The 22246-nt window shown below is 34.6% G+C and overlaps 1 pseudogene; it reads left to right on the top strand.

The window, feature by feature from the left end:
• The window catches only part of LOC120163186, a 40902-nt pseudogene extending 19399 nt beyond the window's left edge, over window positions 1-21503 (top strand).
• The last annotated feature ends 743 nt before the right edge of the window (window positions 21504-22246 follow it).

Raw genomic sequence — 22246 nt, 5'->3', positions numbered from 1 at the left:
GAAAATTTACATAAAATATATTGCCAGAGAGCAAAGAACATATTTTATCAACACAACTCTACCAAAAATAGATAATGAAATTGCCTTCCACCCAGCCAAATTCCAGTTAAATAGGCCTTGGGATATGTAATGGTTCTATGTCTAGAGTGCACCTTACACCCTGGTAACACTGAAGGGGATAATATTTTTTATGTTGCACAATTTTTTTCATAAATGAAAATTATAAATAGTAAGCCCAAGTCCAATTATCTTCAACCTTGTAATTTTATTTTTATAATTCATTCCCTATCTTTAGCATATGTTCTACAGATAATATGCCATATTTCTAGGTTTTTACTTGCTCAAACTATGATGGCAAGGGCAAGATAATCACAAATACTTATCGAAGATGTGGTGGCAGCTGTAAAGTAAATATGAGATGAAGTATGAGTCATTAGAGCCCCTGGCGTTACTGATGGTTCCACTATGCAAATACAAGTGGAAGGCAATTTTGATAAGAAAAGGTATTAATACAGTAGAAAATTTCTTTTTATTGTGTAATTTTTTGTTATAAGCATGGTCTTTGCATACAAGTCTTTTTTATTTCTTTATTATTTTCTTTTATTTAGATAAATTTATTTGGAGATCTGAAGTTGAGTGAGTTTCTATTTTTTCTTTTTTCCATTGGCGGCAAGTTGGGTGAGTTGCTAGTAGATTTTTTCTCTGGTATATTGGCTTCTGATGTGTAATAGGCTAAGATGACGAATTGAATGGGATCTGATCTTAGGATTGAAAATTGAGAGAAGTGAAAAGAAACATGAAGAAGTGAAGCATGCAATAAAACTTAGGAATCTTGGTTATCTTTTATGAATAGGGGGTATTTTCTTTTGTTATTTTTGTTATGTGGTGTTACCCCACTTTTATATTAGGTTTCTTGTGTGAGCTTATATTAAAGTTGGACCCTCCAAGCTTAACAAGGTCAAACTGTTATGTTTTTTTCATTTCATTTCTTTTTTCTTTGAATATATTCATATTCAGGAATATTTTTCTTTAATATTGAATACATATGTTGTTTTTATTTTTTTATATAGTCATTTGATTTCCATTCACCTTTTCATTTGTTTTTATTGTTATGCAAGAGTAATGCTATAAACAATGAAGGCGAGTGCTTGGATATAAAGCAACTAATTTATTAATACAATTTATTTCTCGACCATTACATTTTTAGTACAAAAAAAAAGAAATAGAAAAAAAGGAGATTCAACTTCTTCTTTGAGCATCTTATTTTATTTAGTAATTTTTAGGAGAAATTTATTGATTTAATTTATGTTCTCATCTTTTTTCATGTTATATATTTTGGTTAGAATTTTTTTGTACCTAGGAAACTTTTATCACGCAATAACATTACCATTTATCTCTTTATAGGGGATTAGCTGGTGATCTCTTCGTAGTCATTCATATAGGAGTAAAGAAAGGAATTTGGAGGGAAGGTCTCAATCTTTATTTAAAGATCAATGTTGACTACACTGAGGCAATATTGGGGTCGGTGATGAAGGTACTTCTTAACATTTAATTCCCTCGTGTTCATTGTTTGGCTAGTATATTACAAAGTGAAAGTAGTATTGAAGGGGTTTCAATTCTTTGTAAGGTCAAGGCTAGGCCTTAATACATTAGAGGGAATTTAGTTACAAATTTGTTCAGAGAGCATCTTTCCAAATTGGATATACAAGTTTCCCCTTATAGGTACATTAGTATAAAAAGTGAAGAAATTTTTAATTGCATTCATGCATGTATTTCTAATCAAAATACAAAGTTATATACACTAATTTGTTTAATTTTGGAAATAAATAATAATTGAAAAATATTTAACTATAAACCCAAGAATCTGCCATTAGGTGTCTGTCAGTTGTGGTCAGCATGCTAAGCTGTCACTTAGTTAACACTATCTCTCAAGTTGGTGTATAGATATCACACATGCCCAACTTTAAGACTAGAGTGTGATAAGTCTTGTTCCCAAACCCTATAGCGGACACGTCAACTAACTGCTTGTTAGATGTCATGTGAGATAAAATACCATCAGTCACCTTTTTCTTAATTTTTTTTTATAAGAAGATGAGGCCTCATTAAAAAAAAACCCCTTCATGATTAAAGGAGCGCCAAGAGGTGCTCCTTAATCAGCGGAAGGATGAAAAGAGTGCCTCAAAATTCATTAATAATAGTAAGAACATAATGTTTAAAAAAAGCCAAAACCCCCTTACAATGAACAGCCCGAAAGACTTAAACAAAAACCCTAAATAGAACAATGAAACTAGCCAATACCAGCCTTAGCTAAATCATCAGCCTCAATATTAGGTGTCCTAGCAACCCATATAATAACACCCTCCATATCACTTAACTTAGCAGCAATGTCCTTCATTAAATCAACATAAACAAATGGACATCTATCTAAATTCTTAACCCATTCCATTGCTAGTTTACTATCACTTTCAACAATAAAACGCTTCTTGAACCGCTGTCGAAGAGAATCAAAGAAAATTAAACCCTTCTTAATGGATTTAAGCTCCGTCAAAGAAGGAAGACCTAGTCCAGTAGCCTCTTGGTAAGAATCCATGACCGAACCATCCTCATCTCTTAATAAACCACCTATACCACTTATCCTCCAATCACCACTCACAGCATAAATTCCTGGAAAAATAGCATAAATCCCCAATAGAGGGATCACTAATGAGAGATTCCTTAGAAATAGACACATCCTTGAACTTAGATGTAATACCCATCTCCCGTATACCTTTACGTATACGAGCTACAGATGTCACATCACTTTCAAAACAGTTTCCCATTTGAAAATCCGTACAATTTTGTTTCATTTTATAAACCATTAGAATTTAGTTATAATTAAAACATACATTAACTTACATTTACAAATAAAAAGAGATGTATAACATTTCACCATTTTACAGTAGTTTAATTCAAAAGTTTTACAGAGCGTTTTTACTAAGCCTATTATATGCTGACTAAAATATATCAAAAGTAGACAGGTATGTCATCTGTTACTGATTAGGAAACTCTGACTCAATGTCCGATGATCTCTTTACTCAGCTGGTATTCAACCTACGCGTGAAATAAACACACTTTAAGTATTACTTAGTGAGGCATACTTAATCATAAGCAACATATAGATAACAATTTTAATATCGAGCAACCCTTTACAATTTATTGTAAACCTTACAACTTTGCACCATTGGTGCTATTATAGTCATTTACCCACTTTCTCTTCATGTTAATTTGTTAGAATGCACAATTAGTTCCTATACGGAAATTCATCAACTCGTGATAAATTATGTGGTTTTGTACACAAAGTGCTTGTATGGTGATTCATCAACCCATGATGAATTCCGTGAATATGCACACAAAGTGCCTCTACGGTGATTCATCAATCCAAGATGAATTCCGTTAATATGCACACAAAGTGCATCTACGGTGATTCATCAACCTATGATGAATTTCGTGAATATGCACACGAAGTGTCTGTACGGTGATTCATCAACCCATGATGAATTCCATTAATATGCACACAAAGTACCTGTATGGTGATTCATCAACCCATGGTGAATTCCGTGAATATGCACACAAAGTGCCTGTGGTACACATACTACTGATATATCGAGGCAATATATATTTTTAACAACATATATTTATAACCCTTAATGTACAAAATAAATGCACTCACCTGACTATCCTCGCTATGTATCCAAAAGGTAAGGTTGATTACTCTGGTAGTTTGCCTTTGCCCTTAGTTTTGCTTATTTCAGGATCCTGGTTCCGATCTACTCAAGCATCCATAAAAACATATACCATACTCAATGTTAGAATATTTCCTAACCATTATACTTAAAAAACACTCAAAAGAACATATCATTAATTTTCTATACCAATATCAGCTTATTTTTAACATTTCTGGCCCCATAGTATCGATACTATTACCTTGGTACCGATATTTTTATAATATGGTACTGATACGCCCATTCGGTATGAATACCAAAATTAGGTTCGATGTTGCCTGGTACCGATACCCTTACCATGGTATCGATACTACCATACTATGGTACCGATACCCCCTTTCAGTATCGATACCAAAATTAGATTCGATGTTGCTAGGTATTGATACCCCTTATCATGGTATCGATACTACCTCGTCGGTATCGATACTGATTGAATCAATATTGATACTACTCATCTAATTTATCTTATTTTAGCATATAGTATCAGCACTGTTCTTAGCAGTACTGATACCCTTGGCCAGAATTTCTAGTTTTTAACCCGATTTTCATCTAAATGTGGTCAATTCTTGTTATATTTACCCCATACAATACTATTAAACTCTTCCTTAACTATCCATACTAACATTCATTTATTTAGCCTCTTAGAATATCTAAAATCTTTCAAGAACATTCAATTCTAAAAATCAAACCACTTTTTCTAATATGTTCTTAATCCCATCTAATACTTCTAATCTTTCATTTACCTCTTTGGCAAGTCAAATCTACCAATAAACCTCAATAAACACCAATATACTAACATATCATTTCAAAACTCATTTTCTAGAATCTCTAATATTTTCTCTATTTCATGGTTTTAATCTCAATTAATCCTTCCTTAAGCTTTAATATCACTTAAGGTTGTAAAAACAACCCACAATCAAAAAGAAAAACTAAATAATTTAAACTTTCCTTTGAAGCTATGGAGAAGACTTCACCCACGTGAAAGAAGAAGAAAAGGGAATGACTCTTTTATGTTTACTTTCCTTTTCCCTTAAATTTAGTACTTTACTAACTAATAATTTTAAATTCATTATCTTGTAAAGGACCAAAATTCCCTATTAATAATCAATTGCCACAATTTAGTCTAAACCATTAATCCCAATCATTCTCATCATTATCATTTAATCAAATAAATCCTCCTAATTTTTAAATTATTTTCAATAAAGTCCTTAATTCAAAATTTGGGGGTATTACAATTCTCCCCCTTAATAAAGTCCTTGAATTTAAAGAAGTACCTGAACCGAAGAGATGTGGAAACTATTTTTTCATATCCTCCTCTCTCTTCCGGGTAGCCTCTTCCATATTATGATTCTGCGAAAGTACTTTAACCAACGGAATTCTTTTGTTACGCAATTCCTTGATTTTCTTCCATATTGGTTCTTCCTCATAAGTCAAATATGGTCATATATTTATTTCTTTAGGAGTGATAACATGCGAGGGATCTGATCTGTACCTCCTAAGCATCGATACATGAAAATCATTGTGGATCTTGTCCATGTCCAGAGTCAAAACTAACTGATAAACTACGAGTCCAACCCTTATCAATATTTCATACGATCTAATGAACCTCGAACTCAGCTTTCCTTTTCTCCCAAAACGTAATACCTTCTTCCAATGCAATACTTTCAAAAATATTTTTTCCCTCTTGGTATTCTATTTCTTTTTTTTTAAAATCCGCATAGGACTTCTGTCGATCTGAGGCTATCTTTAGATTGCTCTGAATAATCTTCACTTTATCCTCCATATTTTTCATCAAATTTGGACCAAACAAATCTCGATCTTTCAATTCATACCAATTTAATGGCATTCTGTATTTTTTCCCATATAGAACTTCATACAGGGCCATCTTAATACTTGATTGATAACTATTGTTATATGCAAATTTTGCTAAAGGCAAATACCTTTCCCATGATTCCTTAAACTCAATCACACATGCCCTAAGCATATCCTCTAGTATCTAAATAGCTCGCTCTGACTGCCCATCTACCTGCGGATGAAAAGTTATACTAAAGTTCAATTGAGTATCCAATGTCTCATGCAAGGACTTCTAAAACCTTGAAGTAAATCTTGGGTATCGATCGGACACTATCGATATTGGTACTCCGTATAGTCTAACAATCTTTTTTATATACATCTCCGCATACTTATCCATTAAGTAGTCTACTCGAACTGGAATAAAATGAGTTATCTTTGTCAATATGTCTACTATTACCCAAATCGAGTCCTTTTTACCCGATGACAACGGTAACCCCGAAATAAAATCCATTGTGGCTCGCTCCAACTTCCACTCGGGAATGGATATTGGTTGTAGTAACCCGGATGGCACTTGATGTTTAGCTTTTACTTGCTGACATGTCAAACATTTGGCAACAAACTCTGTGACAGTTCTCTTAATGCCAGACCACCAGTAACGACTTTTCAAATCTTGATACATCTTATTTCCACCTGCGTGCATCGTCAACGGGCTATAATGTGCCTCACCAAGAATATCTCTCCTCAATTCATCGTCATCAGGAATGCAAAGTCTTCCATGGTAATATAAACATCCATTATCCCCTAATTCAAAATCTTTGGCCTCTCTTTTTTCGACTTGTGCCAAGCATTTCTTATCTCTACCTTGCAGCTCTTTAACCCGATCCAAAAACATCGGCCTTAATTTTAATTCGGCAATCAAAGTACCATCTTCTTTTAAATACATACGTGCATCTAAAGGCCTTAAAGCTACAAAAGTCTTTCGACTGAGAGCATCTGCTACCACATTAGCCTTTCCCGGATGATAATCAATGACCAAATCATAATCCTTTAGGAGCTCAATCTATCTTCTCTGCCTTAAGTTTAGCTCTTTCTGAGTCAACAAATACTTTAGACTTTTATGTTATGTGTAAACATAGCAACGCTCACCGTACAGATAATGGCGCCAGATTTTCAAATCAAACACTACTGCCGGTAATTCCAAATCATGAGTTGGGTAAATTCTCTCATGATTCTTCAGCTGTCTTGAGGCATAGGCCATAACTTTCCCCTCTTGCATCAGTACAGATCCCAATCCGTTATGGGATGCATCATTGAAAATGACATAATCCTTACCTGACTTAGGTTGCACAAGAACGGTAGCCTCCGTTACTATTCTCTTGATCATATCAAAACTTTCCTGACATCTTTCCATCTAAAAAAAAGGCATATCTTTCTGCAACAACTTAGTTTGAGGCAGAGCTAACATTGAAATTATTTTCACAAAACGCCTATAATAACCAGATAGCCCCAAGAAACTCCAAACTTTAGAAACATTCTTTGGGGGTTGCCAATCCACTATAGCTTGAATCTTTTTGGGATCTACTCTTATGCCGTCTATAGAGACTATATGACCAAGGAAAGCAATCTTTACTAACCAAAATTCACATTTAGACAGTTTTACATACAACTTTTTTTCACGAAGTATCTGAAGCACCATCCGAAGATGAGCATCATGTTTCTCCCTTGACTTGGAATATACCAAAATATCATTTATAAACACTACCACGAACTGATCCAAGTACGGTTGGAATATTCTATTCATTAAATCCATAAATGTTGCAGGAGCATTTGTTAATCCAAACGGCATTACCACAAATTCATAGTGTTCGTACAGAGTCCAAAAAGTTGTCTTGAAAATATCCTTCTTTTCAATCCTTAACTGATGATACCCTGACCTCATATCTATATTAGAAAACACTGCTCCGCCTTTCAACTGATCAAAACAGGTCATCAATCCTTGGAAGAGGATACTTGTTCTTTATTGTTACCTTGTTTAATTGGCGATAGTCAATATATAACCTCATAGACCCATCATTCTTTTTCACGAATAGCACAGACGCTCCCCAAGGAGAAACACTTGTTCGGATGAATCCTTTATTAAGCATCTCCTGCGATTGTGCTTTTAGTTCCCTTAACTCTGTTGGGGTCATTCTATACAAATCCATAGAAACAGGTTCAGTACCCAGATAAACCTTAATTCTAAATTCTACTTCACGATCGAGAGACAAACTCGGTAACTCTTCTGGAAAAACCTCTGGAAACTCCCTAATTGTAGGAATATCCTGTAATCTCACTTCCAGAACTCTAGTGTCTATTATATTAGCTAGAAAAGCTACATATCCTTTTGACATCATTCTCTTTGCGGTCATGGTTGATATCACATTGGAGAGGGACTTCGCTTTATCACCAATCACTATAATCTTGGAGCCTTCCGCATCTTTTAAAAATAATTGTTTCTGAGACAATATACTCATCCATGATGTGGAGACAACCAATCCATGCCCAGAATGATTTCAAACTCATCAAAGGGAAACTCCATTAAGTTTTCCAAGAAGACAACCACTTGAATTTTAATTGGACACTTTCTACACACCCGTGTTACCCTTGCATTATGACCCATTGGGTTTACCGCTACCATTTCACTAAAAATTGGTTCTAAGGGAATTCCTCTAGTTCTAATCAACTTTGTACTAATATAAAAGTGCGTAGAACTCGGGTTAACTAGAACAAAAACAGGCTCATCAAATAGGTGAAATGTACCTGTTATGATTTCCAGACCCTCCATATCTTCATTGGTCTTTATATTATAAACTCAGGCCACTCCCCGAGTATCTTGTCTCTAACTGGACTCATATTGACCACCTGATCTTCCTCTTTCTCTACTTCTACTTGGTACGGCCACCAATCTTTCGGTTTGTGCTGATATATACCCAGACTTTTACGGACAATTCCGAGCATAGCGACCCGATTCTCTACAAACAAAATAAGTGCCAGAAAGCACTCTATATGTTCCCCGGTGAAATATGCCACATATCTGACATTGATTACTTCTTTCTCCAAAAGCTCTATCTGAGCTCGCAACAAAATAATGGGACTGCTTAGACTTCTATGCAGCTGCATCAACATCTGCTCTATCAGTATATCAGGAACCTGAGCCTTTGCCTCTTTTAGCATGAGACGTAGATGAAGACATCCCAAACCTATTTCCTAATTGTACACTTAGCTCTTTCAACTTTGGCCTCAGTCCCTCAATAAACCAATCCCATCGATCTTTGTCATTAGGGGCCACCTCAGTAGTGTAACGACTAAACATGTTGTATTAAGCTTCATATTCATGCACCGCTCGGTCACCTTGTTTTAGGTTGAGAAACTTCAACATCATTGATCTCATGAATTGTTCCCTAATATACTTATTTTTAAACTCCTCTTGAAAGAACTGCCAGTTCACTTGCTTGGGAGACGTATACATTATCGTGTTTGTCAACCATACCCGAGTCGATCCTTTGAGTAACGATACAGCTCCTCCCAGTTTTTATGATTAGAGCACTACAGACTTTCCCACATCATCATCACATCGTTCAACCATAAGTTTGTGTCCATATGACCTTCACCTTCTTCTTCTCTGAACTCAGGAGCTCTCAAACTTCTTAACTCACTCAGAATTAGCATTCGCGGTACTTGAGGAGCAGGGGGAGGCAAGGGAGGTTAGAACCTTGTCAAAATAGCGTCGAGAGCTTGCATAAAAGCTATAAACTCTTAAACAAACATAATTTGAGCTACGGATGCGATAGCGTTCTCAGAAGGAATCAGATGTTCGTTATTCTCTTCATAAATTTCATTACCCGACTCATCTTTACTCTCTAAACCAGCCGCTCTTCTCGAATTCGTAGAATCTGACATCTATCATAACATTTATAAAGATAATAATTAAGTTAGTAAGGAGAGACATCTTATCCTATTCATTATATACCCTATCAATAACCTTGACATCTTAGTGGCATGTAAACTCTTTTTACATTAAAATTACACTTAATTTGGTTGAGAATCGGCTAAACCTATGGCTCTGATACCAATAAATGTAACACTCATCTCCCGTATACATTTACGCATATGAGCTACAGATGTCACATCACTTTTAAAACAGTTTCCCATTTTAAAATTCGGACAATTTTGTTTCATTTTATAAACCATTAGAATTTAGTTATAATTAAAACATGCATTAACTTACATTTACTAATAAAAAGAGATGTACTACATTTCACCATTTTACAGCACTTTAATTCAAAAGTTTTACAGAGCGTTTTTACTAAACCTATTACATGTCGACTAAAATATATCAAAAGTAGACATGTATGTCTTACTGTTACTGATTAGGCGACTCTGACTCGATGTCCGATGATCTTCTTACTCAGCTGGTATTCAACCTACGCGTGAAATGAACACACGTTAAGTATTACTTAGTGAGGCATACTTAATCATAAGCAACATATAAACATAAATATAGGTAACAATTTTAATAACGAGCAACTCTTTACAATTTATTGTAAACCTTACAATTTTGCACCATTGGTTCTACTATAGTTATTTACCCACTTTCTATTCATGTTCATTTGTTAGAATGCACACTTAGTGCCTATACGAAAATTCATCAACTCATGACAAATTCCGTGGTTTTGCACACAAAGTGCTTGTACGGTGATTCATCAACCCATAATAAATTTCGTAAATATGCACACAAAGTGCGTGTACGGTGATTCATCAACCCATGATAAATTTCGGGAATATGCACACAAAGTTCATGTACGATGATTCATCAACCCATGATAAATTCCGTGAATATGCACAAGAAGTGCATGTACGGTGATTCATCAACCCATGATGAATTTTGTGAATATGCACACAAAGTACCTGTACGGTGATTCATCAACCCATGATGAATTTTGTTAATATGCACACAAAGTGCATGTAGTCACATAGTAGTGATATATCGAGGCAAAATATATTTTTAACAACATATCTTTATAACCCTTAATGTACAAAATAAATGCACTCACTTGACTATCCTCTCTATGTATCCAAAAGGTAAGGCTGATCACTCTGGTACTTTGCCTTTGCCCTTAGTTTTGCTTGTTTTGAGAGCTTGGTTCTGATCTACTCAAGCATCCATAAAAACATATACCATACCCAGTGTTAGAATATTTCCTAACTATTATACTTAAACAATACTTAAAAGAACATATCATTAACTTTCTATACCAATATTAGCCTATTTTTAACATTTATGGCTCCATAGTATCGATACTATTACCTTAGTACCGATATTTCTATATTATGGTATCGATACCCTCATTCGGTATCGATACCAAAATTAGGTTCGATGTTGCCTGAAACCGATACCCTTACCATGGTATCGATACTACCATACTATGGTACCGATACCCCCTTTCGGTATGGATACCAAAATTAGATTCGATGTTGCTTGGTATCGATACCCCTTATCATGGTATCGATACTACCTCATCGGTATCGATACTGATTGAATCAGTATCGGTACTACTCATCTAATTTATCTCATTTTAGCATATAGTATCGGTACTGTTCTTAGCAGTACCGATACCATTGCCCAGAATTTCCAGTTTTTAACCTAATTTTCATCCAAATGTGGTCAATTCTCGTTATATTTACCCTATACAATACTATTAAATTCTTCCTTAACTATCCGTACTAACATTCCTTCATTTAGCCTATTAGAATATCTAAAATCTTTCAAGAACATTCAATTCTAAGAATCAAACCACTTTTTCTAATATGTTCTTAATCCTATATAATACTTCTAATCTCTCATTTTCCTCTTTGGAAAGTCAAATCTACCAATAAACCTCAATAAACACCAATATACTAACATATCATTTCAAACCCCATTTTCTAGAATCTCTAATATTTTCTCCTTTTCATGGTTTCAATCTCAATTAATCATTCCTTAAGCTTTAATATTACTTAAGGTTGTAAAAACAACCCACAATTAAAAAGAAAAACCAAATAATTGAAACTTACCTTTGGAGCTATAGAGAAGACTTCACCCACGTGAAAGAAGAAGAAAAGGGAATGGCTTTTTTGTGTTTATTTTCCATTTTTCCTTAAATTTAATACTTTACTAACTAATAATTTTAAATTCATTATCTTGTAAAGGACCAAAATGCCCTCTTAATAATCCATTGCCACAATTTAGTCTAAACCATTAAACCCAATCATTCGCATCCTTATCATTTAATCAAATAAATCCTCTTAATTTTTAAATTCTTTTCAATAAAGTCTTAATTCAAAATTTGGGGTATTACATTAGCTAGGAACCAAGAAGCGAGCCTAAATCTTTCCATAAAAAATAGATCACTCTGATCTAACAATCCTCTTCAAACACAATGGCATTTCTGAATTTCTAAATAGTCCAAAGAACAACTCCCGGAATAAAGGACCAAATAGATGAATAAGACACCAAATCATCCCAATCTAATAAAAAAACTTTGAGCATTTCCATGAAAAACCAAACTAACTTTCCCAAAATTTAGAAACCTATTCCATAGGGACAACGCCACAGAGCAGGTGAAGAATAAATAAGAGAAAGATCTGATCTCCCTTTTACAAAAAAGACATGCAATGTCTACAATCCTAAAAACCCCTCGCTTCTGTAATTCAGAAATTACTGCCAATTTCTGATGCACTACATGCCACATAAAAGTCTCCACTCTTGGAGGCACCAATCTCCTCCAAATGTTTTTCATCCAAAAATTCTCAGCTGCCAGATCAAAGTAGCATAACTTCACACAAGAGTTGACTGAATAAATACCTTCCCCATTTCCTCTCCAGATCAGACCATCTCTCAACTCTTGGGAAAGACTAATATTATGAATGATAGCCAGTAAGTTTGAAAACTGATCCAGTTCCTAATCACACAAGTTTCTTCTCATCTGAACATGCCAAGACCAACCTACTGATCGAAACTCACCAAACTCAATTAACTTTCCATTATAATTCAAAGAAAGAGCAAATAATCTCGGGAAAACAACTTTAAAAGGAGAATAAAACGCCCAACTGCCAAAGCCAAAATTGGACACTCTCTCCATTGCCCACTTGGAATTTAAACAAGATTTGAAACTTAGCACCAAACTGATCTTCTATAAAATGATTATTAACCACCGATTTTCAAATCCAAGAAGCATATGCAGGAAGTTTCCTCTTGAACAATAACAAATTAGTGTCCAGATTATATTTGTTACAAATCACCTTCTTCCACACGGACTCCCTATCATTAGCAAACCTCCAAGACTATTTCCCTAGTAGAGCTCTATTCATGATATTGAGGTCCAACACTCCTAGACCACCAAAACTTTTTTCTTTACACACTATCGACCAGTTAACCTATTGAATCTTTTTTCACTATACCCCTCCTCCCCATAAAAAATTGGCCATGATGGAATTGAGTTTTAAATTCACTGAAGAAAGAATCTTGAATAAAGACAAAAAATATGTAGGTAAAGAGCACAACACTGCCTTCAATAAGACCAATATCCCTGCCAATGAAAGGGTTTTTGCCTTCCAATCGGCCAGCTTCTTGAAAAATTTCTGAACAACCGAATCCCACAAAGCTAAATAATTCATGTTTGCACCAAGCGACATCCCAAGATAATCATAAGGGAAACGACCAACTGAACAACCAATATCACCCGCCCACTCCTTAACCTCTTCCTCACTAATGTTAATGCCAAATAATTTTCTTTTATTGAGGCTCAATTGAGGATCAGGCATAACTTCAAAAACTCGTAAAACTCTCTTTACATTTAAAATTTGTGTCTTCGAGATATTACAAAAAAATAATGAGATCATCTGCAAATTGCAGATGAAATAAATTAAAAGAACCCTTATCTTTGCCTAAAACCAAACCACAGAACATGCCCGAAGAAACCACCTTAATAAAAAATAGGTTAAGAAGGTCTCCTATAAAATTAAACAGTAGTGGGAAAAGGAAGAAGCCCTGTCTAAGGCCTCTAGCCATTGAAAATTCCTCAGTTGGCACACAATTAACCAAAACTGACACCGAGGCGGATGAAACACATTTTTTAATCCAACTACACCATTTGATTCCGAAACCCATTTTTACCATCATTTTAAAAAGAATATCCCAATCCACTGTATCATAAGCCTTCCTGAAATCCACCTTAAACACGCAACCCTTTAGTCCTTTCCTTCTCCAAAAGTCAATTCCTTCATTAGCAACAAAAGAGCAATCCAAGATTTGTCGATTAGGAATGAAAGTAAATTTCAAAGTACTGATAATATCATTGATGCCACTTTATAACCTTCTCGAAAAACACTTCGAAATAATCTTGTACATCCCTCATACTAAACTGATAGGTATGAAGTCATCTAAACAACCAATGTTAGAACCCTTCGAGATGAGAGTTATGAAATAGTGATTAATACCATGCTCCCAATCTTTTCCCAAGAAAAAAATTGTGAAAACATTTCAGAATATCATCTTTCAGCGAATACCAAAACCTTTTAAAAAAAACCCTATATTCAACCCATCAGGCTCTGGAGCTTTATTGCTATCACAAGAATTTAAAGCCTCCCAAATTTCTAATTTCGTAAACTCCTTTTCTAAAATAAGGCTCTGCTCCAAAGAGATTCTTGAAAATTCAGCTTAATATCATCCACTTCCATAGTTGAACGGTAATTAGAAGGTTCAAAAAAATGATCTCGTACACTTACCTTGATAAGAACCGGATCATTAATGATTTCACCTTTAACTTTGAGAGTATTCAAAGAATTCATCCTCCTCCTAATGGTAGCATAAGTATGAAAAAATTTAGAATTCTAGTCTCCATCATTTACCCATTTCACTCTTGAATATTGAAACCAGATTTGCTCCTTAATCCTGTATAATCTCCACAGTTCATTTCTCGAAGAACTCAATTCTGTTACACTTTCTCTACCCTCAAAAATTGCTTTTGCTGAAAACCCTTTTCTAAATGATGAATCTTCTCTTGTATGACAGTAATTAAAGCACTTGGAAACTGTTCTCTACTTCTAGACCATTTTTTAATAGCAGATTTCGTTCTTCTAAGAATACTCAGAATTTTAGTTCTTCTCTGATATTTATTGCACTTTTTTATAGACGCTACAACCTGCTCCTCAAACCCATCCTCATTCATTAAATAATTGAACAGTCTGAAAGGTCTCCTACCCCTAATTAGTTCCCCCCATTCTCAAGTATGATTGCATTATGATCATAAATAGACTTCAAAAGTAAGGATTGGGTGATATCTGAAAAGGCAGTTGAGAAATTAATGTTTACCAAAAAAAACTGTCCAATCTGTCAACAGTATGATCTTCATGATTATTTCCCAAAGTAAAACTTCCCCCAAATAATGGTAGATCAATTAGGCCAGTTTGTTGAATAAAAAGCCTAAAAATCTCCATAGAATTTTTGTTTTGAGCTCTTCCTTCTTTCTCATCTTCTGTTAAATAAGCATTAAAGTCCCCTCCCACACATAAAGGTATATTGAACCCATTTAGAAACAAACACAACTCCTAAAAAAAACCAGTTTTCTCTTCCTCGACAGAAACACCATAGACATTAATAAAACCACACCTAAATTGATTAGTTTTAAATTTTCTAAAAATGGCAATAAATCTCCTATGGATATGCTGATTTTCTAATTCAAAAACCTATCATCCCAACAACTTAAAATACCACCTAAGGAACATTCTGATGGTGATTCAACAAACCCATGAAAATTATTCAAACCACTTCTTCTCAATAAAGAACTTGGAAATATCTCCACTTTTGTTTCTTACAGAAAAAGAATCGATGGTTTCTTCTCAGAAACCATTTTTTGAACAGCTCGATGTTTTTCTTTTTTTCTCAAACCTCTGACATTCCATGACATAATTACTATATTTGGCATCATAAAATAATGAACTAATACCAAACTTTCCCCCAAATTATCTTCGAACTCGCCTATCCCCACTCAAGCCTTTCTCTAAATTCATGATTTTATCCAAAAAAAAAAAGCTTTCTTACCTTCATTGAAAGATATACCCAACATCTTTCTTATTTCCCAAGTAGCTAGATCTTCCTCCAACAACAATGAAAAAGCTGAGGAAGATATAGTAGAAATACTAACTTGATCTAAAGCATCCATAATCATAGACCTTTTAAATCTCTTGTTGAATCTCCTCTTCCTCGACCCAACATTATCCCCTTCTGTATTATAAATAACCTCTGGATTTTCAGATTGAACTGATCTTGAAATTATAGCACTTTTCTTCTGTTTACTTAAATCCCCCTTTGTTACAATACTAAAACCCTACATATTTTAAAGCCATATATTCATTTCCCTAAACCTTCTATATACTCTCTTATAACTTCCGATCATCCTCCTTCAATCCGGAGCACTATTCATGGATAATGAACTTGATGAACGATTTTGCGAACCACCCTTTGAGCTTTTCACATTAAAACCATCAACAGACCCCATATTTTTTGTATTCACTATTAGGTCCTCTAAACCAACCTCTATTATTAACTCACAGGGGTTTTTCCACCCTTTACATGCTTCCTCTGAACTGCTGGAAGAAGTCAGACTCTGTTTTTGACTTACAAACCCGAGCTCATTTATTTTTACTGCTGGACCAGTAGGAATTATCTTCTTTATATGAGAAACAGGCTTAGTACTCACCCACTGATTAGGCATGTGTGCTAAATTTTGAAATATCCAAATTTCTAATGCCCAGCCCAACATACTCTCCCATTTTTCTACTCCCAAAACTGAGAAAATCTGACACCCCTTCATTAATGCCTTTCTCATCTCTGCTTTTTCTTGGAAACTGATTTCCTCTACCAGCTTCAACAAATCCGGAAGAAACTCCCTGATCAATCCATGTGTCAACTTTCTTGTGTGCATCCTTGACAAACCGAACAGAATTTACCTTGTCAGGTGAGTTTAGACTGTCAGATTCCTCCTCTCACGGCTCTATGGCAGTTTCACTTTCATCGGAATCTTTCTCCGACAATTTTCTTGGAAAAAACTCAAAAAATTAAATTTCGATCCCAGTTTAATACTTACCTAGAAAGATCTTCCATACGACCCTAAGGTGATCACTTTTGGGACGTCAAATGGGCTTGCCACCTTGACCAAAATTTTCACCATCATGAGATCTTCCCTACTTAATGTCGATTTCTGAATGCCTTCCACTGTCCCCTAACTCCCAGCTAACTTTTCCAGAAAAGCCTTTTGCCAACATAACAAAGGAACACCATAAAGCTCCACCATACAATAAGCCATTGGCACCCCAACTTTATTCAGCAGAGGTGTCAACCGGTCAAAACATAACACCTCACCCTTATTTGTCCAAGCCTCCTTCATATCCTCAGTTGATTTGAACGTGACAACACAAGAGTTCCAAAAGTATCCCCAACTAGCAATATGGACTTCAAAACCTTCATTATCCAGAGCACTCTGAACAATCTCCAGTTCGAACGATTGTTTGACGATACCCATTAGTGACCGTTTCACCTAGCTTAAGCTTTCAGTAGGAATATACATCTCCCAAAATATTCTTCTTCCATCTCCTTCTGTCTAAACTATCATTTCTATTCTCTCTATCATCCAAATCCCTCATGTGCGTGCTGCTCGTCAACAAGGCATCCTTATATGATTCATCATCCTTATATGATTCATCATCCCTTATACTTCTCGGAAGCTCAGCTTTCTCCTTTGGTTTAGATTTTTCTTATGTAATCATATTTGAAGCATCAGTTAGTGACCGAGATGTTCCTACTATCCTTGATCGATCTTTCTGATATTTTGCAACTCCAATAAATACTTTCCTCTCATCTATCCACGACCTGTTAATATTCTCAATTACCTTTCTCATACTTGCTTCATTACCAAACAGCACAAAAGCGAATGTGGAATATTTATACTTTGGTTTATTCATCTCATTTGAAATGAAAACTCTCACCACATGGCCCTAGAAGAGAAACAAATCCCTTAACACTCTTCTAGATACTCTCTTACTAAGATTGTCTACGAAAACAGTCCAACTCTCGTAGGAGGAAGACTGACCTTTCTCTCTTTCTCTCTCTACGTTTCTAACTCTCTCACTAATGACTTTCCTTTTATCCATTTATCACCTTTTCCTTAATGAAGTGTCTATCTATCTCTATATGCTTTGTCTGATCATGTTTTGTTGGGTTTTGGTTGTACTAATGGTATTTAATTAGAGATAAATAATAATAGCACATGATGAACTTGGATTGGTCTAATTTTTTCTCCTTCACAGTGGTATATATTTACACAGTGGTCTAACTCTAGGAAATAAAGAATACACGAATCCCTAACAATATTAGGTGTTTGTTAGCTAAAGCCAACATGCTAAGCTGTCACTTAGTCAACAGAAGGTTATAAATATGCTCAGAGAATGAACACAAGCGTTACCTCTCACAAAATACATGAAAATACTTTTGAGTTCAGAAAATGAACATACACATTACCAGTGAAATAAAGAACTACAATGTTACTGAATTAAGTTGTAAAATGCTAAATTATATTCTTGTCCTCTTTAAGACTTTTACCATTATGCTAGAACCATTGAAACCCACAAATCAATTGGAGGAACAAATTTAAATCCTCAACATACTAAATTATAAGCGTCTTATTTGATGATTTTTCTAAACATAGATCAATAGCACCTTTTAAATTATGACATAGTAAAAGCCAAGTAAAAGATATTAGCTATAAACTGCGGTTGAAGATGATGTCCATGCCTTTTTCAACCTTTTGTTTTTAGAATCCTGCCTAGGAATGCAAGAATTGAAAGTAGGATTGAGCATGACTTGTCTTTTACATTCTTGTCCAATTTCTGGAGGCTGTTAGTGAGTCATATTATCCCTTAAATAAGAAGCTTGTGCTAAGGTTGAGCCTAGTTTTTTCTCTATACCCCATGGCATTTGAATTCTCCCTGCTTCAAGGTTAACTTCAAAATACCTCCAAAAGCATATGCTGATAACTGAACCTATTAGTTTTCTGTTACAGACGTTATCCAATACAAAACTTGATCATCTTTTGTATTATATTTTGGCCATTCTATGTTTTAGTCATCAACTTTTAGGAAAATCACATTCTTAATATTGCCTATTTTTTTAGATGCTTAGGAGCCTAGAACCTTTGTTTTCCTACAACCGATGAAGGCCATGGGTGGAAAGTAGAGAGGTCCAAGTGAATATAGGTCCATCAAAAACTCCAAAGAAACCTATGTGGGATAGTAGTTCCCAAGTGCTGGCCCACTAGAATTCCTAAGACAATGCAACTTCAAAAACTGAGGCTACTATGGACAAATGTGGTAATAAACTACTTGGCTATCATGCCATGTTACGCATCCAATCTAAAATGACTCGTGCAGGGCTACTGTTAAAATTAGATTACTATGGGAATAGAAGAATTAGAAAAGAATTTTATTTTTCACTTGTGTTTCATTGACAATCAAATGCAGCCTTTTATCGTCTACAAGAGTGTTCAAATATTTTAGAATATTAGCATAAACTAGGGAAGTCTAATTCACAAAGAAATTAGAATTGATTTCAGTATTTACAGCTTGCATTGGCTTTTTAGGAAATTATTCCTTAATTCATTGCCAGATTTTTAGGGATGTCTTACTAAAAATTCGGGTAAAAAATCTGCTAGATTCTGTCAACAGCTACAGGAATACATGGCCACAATAGACTCCAAACTAAAAATTCAGGGTAAAACCATTTAAAAATGGTTACTTTGGATACATTCCGGTTGATATCGCGCATTTGTATTTTGGTGCTCATATCAAGTACAAAATTGCAAAGCAAGTATACATTTGTTTCCGTTTGTCTTTAAGCAAGCTCATTATAGATTTAAGCGTTTCTGGTCCTTAATTTTCTACGTGCCTGAGAGTTTATTTTTCTCATCTTTGTTTTTAATCATTAATCTGAAATAACTTCAGGTAGAAACTGCTGAAGGTATTAAAAATCTTACAATCCCCTGTGGGGTTCAGCCTGGTGATAAGGTGAAACTGTCACGCTTAGGAGTTCCAGATATCAATAAACCTTCAGTTAGAGGTGATCATCACTTTATTGTGAATGTTCTGATCCCCAAAGATATCAGGTATTTCTCTGGCAATACCCACTTACCACTTCATGCATCTTAAATAGTTACAAGTGCAGTAATTTAGTTTCTATGGTCCTTATTTCTTAATTTTTTTTGTACCATATTATTGAGGCCTAGTTCTATAGTTACAAATAGGAACAGTGAAAAGTTTGTTTTTATTACACGATTAACATTGAACTTAAAGCTTGTTGGAAGATACCTTGGAATGAGGTGATTGTGACTAGAATGGGAGGGGAAAATGATGACATATAAACTTTAAATTGAAAACAAGAATTGGAGAGGAGGGGGAAATTGAGATGCATAGAAGAACTAGGGTGAGAAAACCACAATAATCAATAGAAGGAGAAATGTTGCCAACTCAATTTTCTTTGTCGTCGAAACCTACATGAAAGTGAAATAATATAAATATTTAATGAACTAAACCAAATCCGAATAAGAGCGTGAATTACTAAATACAACCATGACTAAAAGTAGCTCTATATATATAAATGCAAAACACAATAAACCAAGTGTTTGTTGAGCAAATATGCTCAAAACTAACTTGACTCAGCTACTTCATTTACACCCATGCTTTGTTTCAAGTTCAAATATTGATTGTTTTCAGTGTTGTCAAGGCTCGTGCCTAGGCACACCTGTGCCTTAGCATTGTACTACAAAAGCGCCTCGGACCCTTACATTCCAGGCCCATTTAGTCATGCACTCGCCTAGTGCGCCTAGAGGCATTTTTTTGTCTAAGGCTATTGGCATGAAAAAGGCCATCCTCATTGAATCTATTAATGTCTTTTATTTTTCACTTTTTTTCATTGATATACCTTTACTCGTAAGAAAGGGATAACATCAAACTCTATACTTCATGATATTTGAGCATTAAATGACAAACATTGACCACAAGGAAATCATGCATATTGACCTGTAAAAAAAGTATGTGCCACAGATAAACTAGAAACCAAATTTATCTGGATTTTAAAACACAACATTGATTGTCACAATAGTTTTTAATCTGGTTGTCTTCTGGGAATTTTTCCTTACCTGCAACTTGGTATGTTGCTGTAATGATAGCTACAAAGAACGTGCGCTTGTTGAGGAATTAGCTTCACTCAAAGCATCTAAGAGAAGCTCTCCTTCTGATGGTGTTGGTTCTTTCTCCTCCTAATTTGGTGGATGCACTTTAAAAATTTTAATGTTTGATTTGTTCTGATGGGATTTGTATCTTCTAGGGATGCATGAAGCTAGCAAATCCATCAAGGCTTCAAACGAAAGGACCAGCCGTGTTGCATCTTTGTGGAACTCAATTAAAGCCTTCTTGGGGTAGGTTTTACTGTAATTCTATATTCTTTGATCTTCCACATTAAAACCGAAGAAAATCATACTCGGATTTATTATTTCATTGGAGCATTCAGGCTCTTTGATATTCTAGATGAACTTGATCAATGTGAGCATAAAATGTTAGGGTATCCAACTAGCAAAGAAGGCTGATATTTTGATCTGTAAAACTGATGAATAAGAAGAGCGACCTCATTTTTGCAGGAAAAGACAGTCCCAAGAACGGTTTGCGTCAATTACCGCAGACACGACATCAGCATCGTTGTTGCGGTCCCATTGCAAGTCAGATTGCATCCTAGTAACAGTCTCGTATCTTACGGTTTTCGTATTTATTTTAATTTCGACATGGATGCAGAGGAAGTTGAATCATAGAAACCATTCATCGTAGTTGGAGACCCAAGCAGCAACAAGTGATTAATCGAGGAATCTTAGTAAAATCGTTTTTGACTACTCTCCATCTCTCTTGTATGTTCCTTGAATCAAGTTTTGCTTGATAGACCAAGGTAAAAACTGTACCAATTAATCATGAATTATCTTTTTGTATTTGATTAAATTATTTCAATTTTTATATTCTTTTTGCCTGTCGTATACCTAATTTATAATTAAAAAAAATATTTGATGTATTGTGAAAGATTTTTTTTTCCGCAAACAGTAGTAGAATCATGGTTGTGAATGCACATTCTTTTCGAAATTATATTAAAAAAAGCATTTTCTTTAAAATTTCAATTGTACAAAAAAAAACCTTCAAATTCTAATTTTTGAAATTTGAAAAAAAATTTCAAATTTATCCCCAAACTATGACTCTCATTCTAAATTAGTCTTTAAAATTCTAAACATTATAATTTCATCCCTAAACTATGACCCTCTTTTTAAATTAACCTCTAAACTTTTGAATATTTCAATTTCATCCCTAAATTCATCTAAATATTTAAGTTGTTTCAACCATAGTTTAACCTAATGTTTTTCAAACATATAATAATATAGCTTGGCCTAACGATTTTATTAGCAATGGATGTGTATATACTAATGGATGTGATTAGTATATATGTATAATTTGGTATGGAATTGAAATGTTCACAAATTTAAGGATTCGTTTAAAATGATAATCATAATATAGAGATGAAATTGGAA

This window comes from Hibiscus syriacus, unplaced genomic scaffold (assembly GCF_006381635.1).
Source record: "Hibiscus syriacus cultivar Baekdansim isolate YM2019G1 unplaced genomic scaffold, ASM638163v2 tig00111427_pilon, whole genome shotgun sequence".
NCBI classification, from domain to species: Eukaryota; Viridiplantae; Streptophyta; class Magnoliopsida; order Malvales; family Malvaceae; genus Hibiscus; species Hibiscus syriacus.
This window is presented reverse-complemented; position numbering and strand designations above follow the sequence as displayed.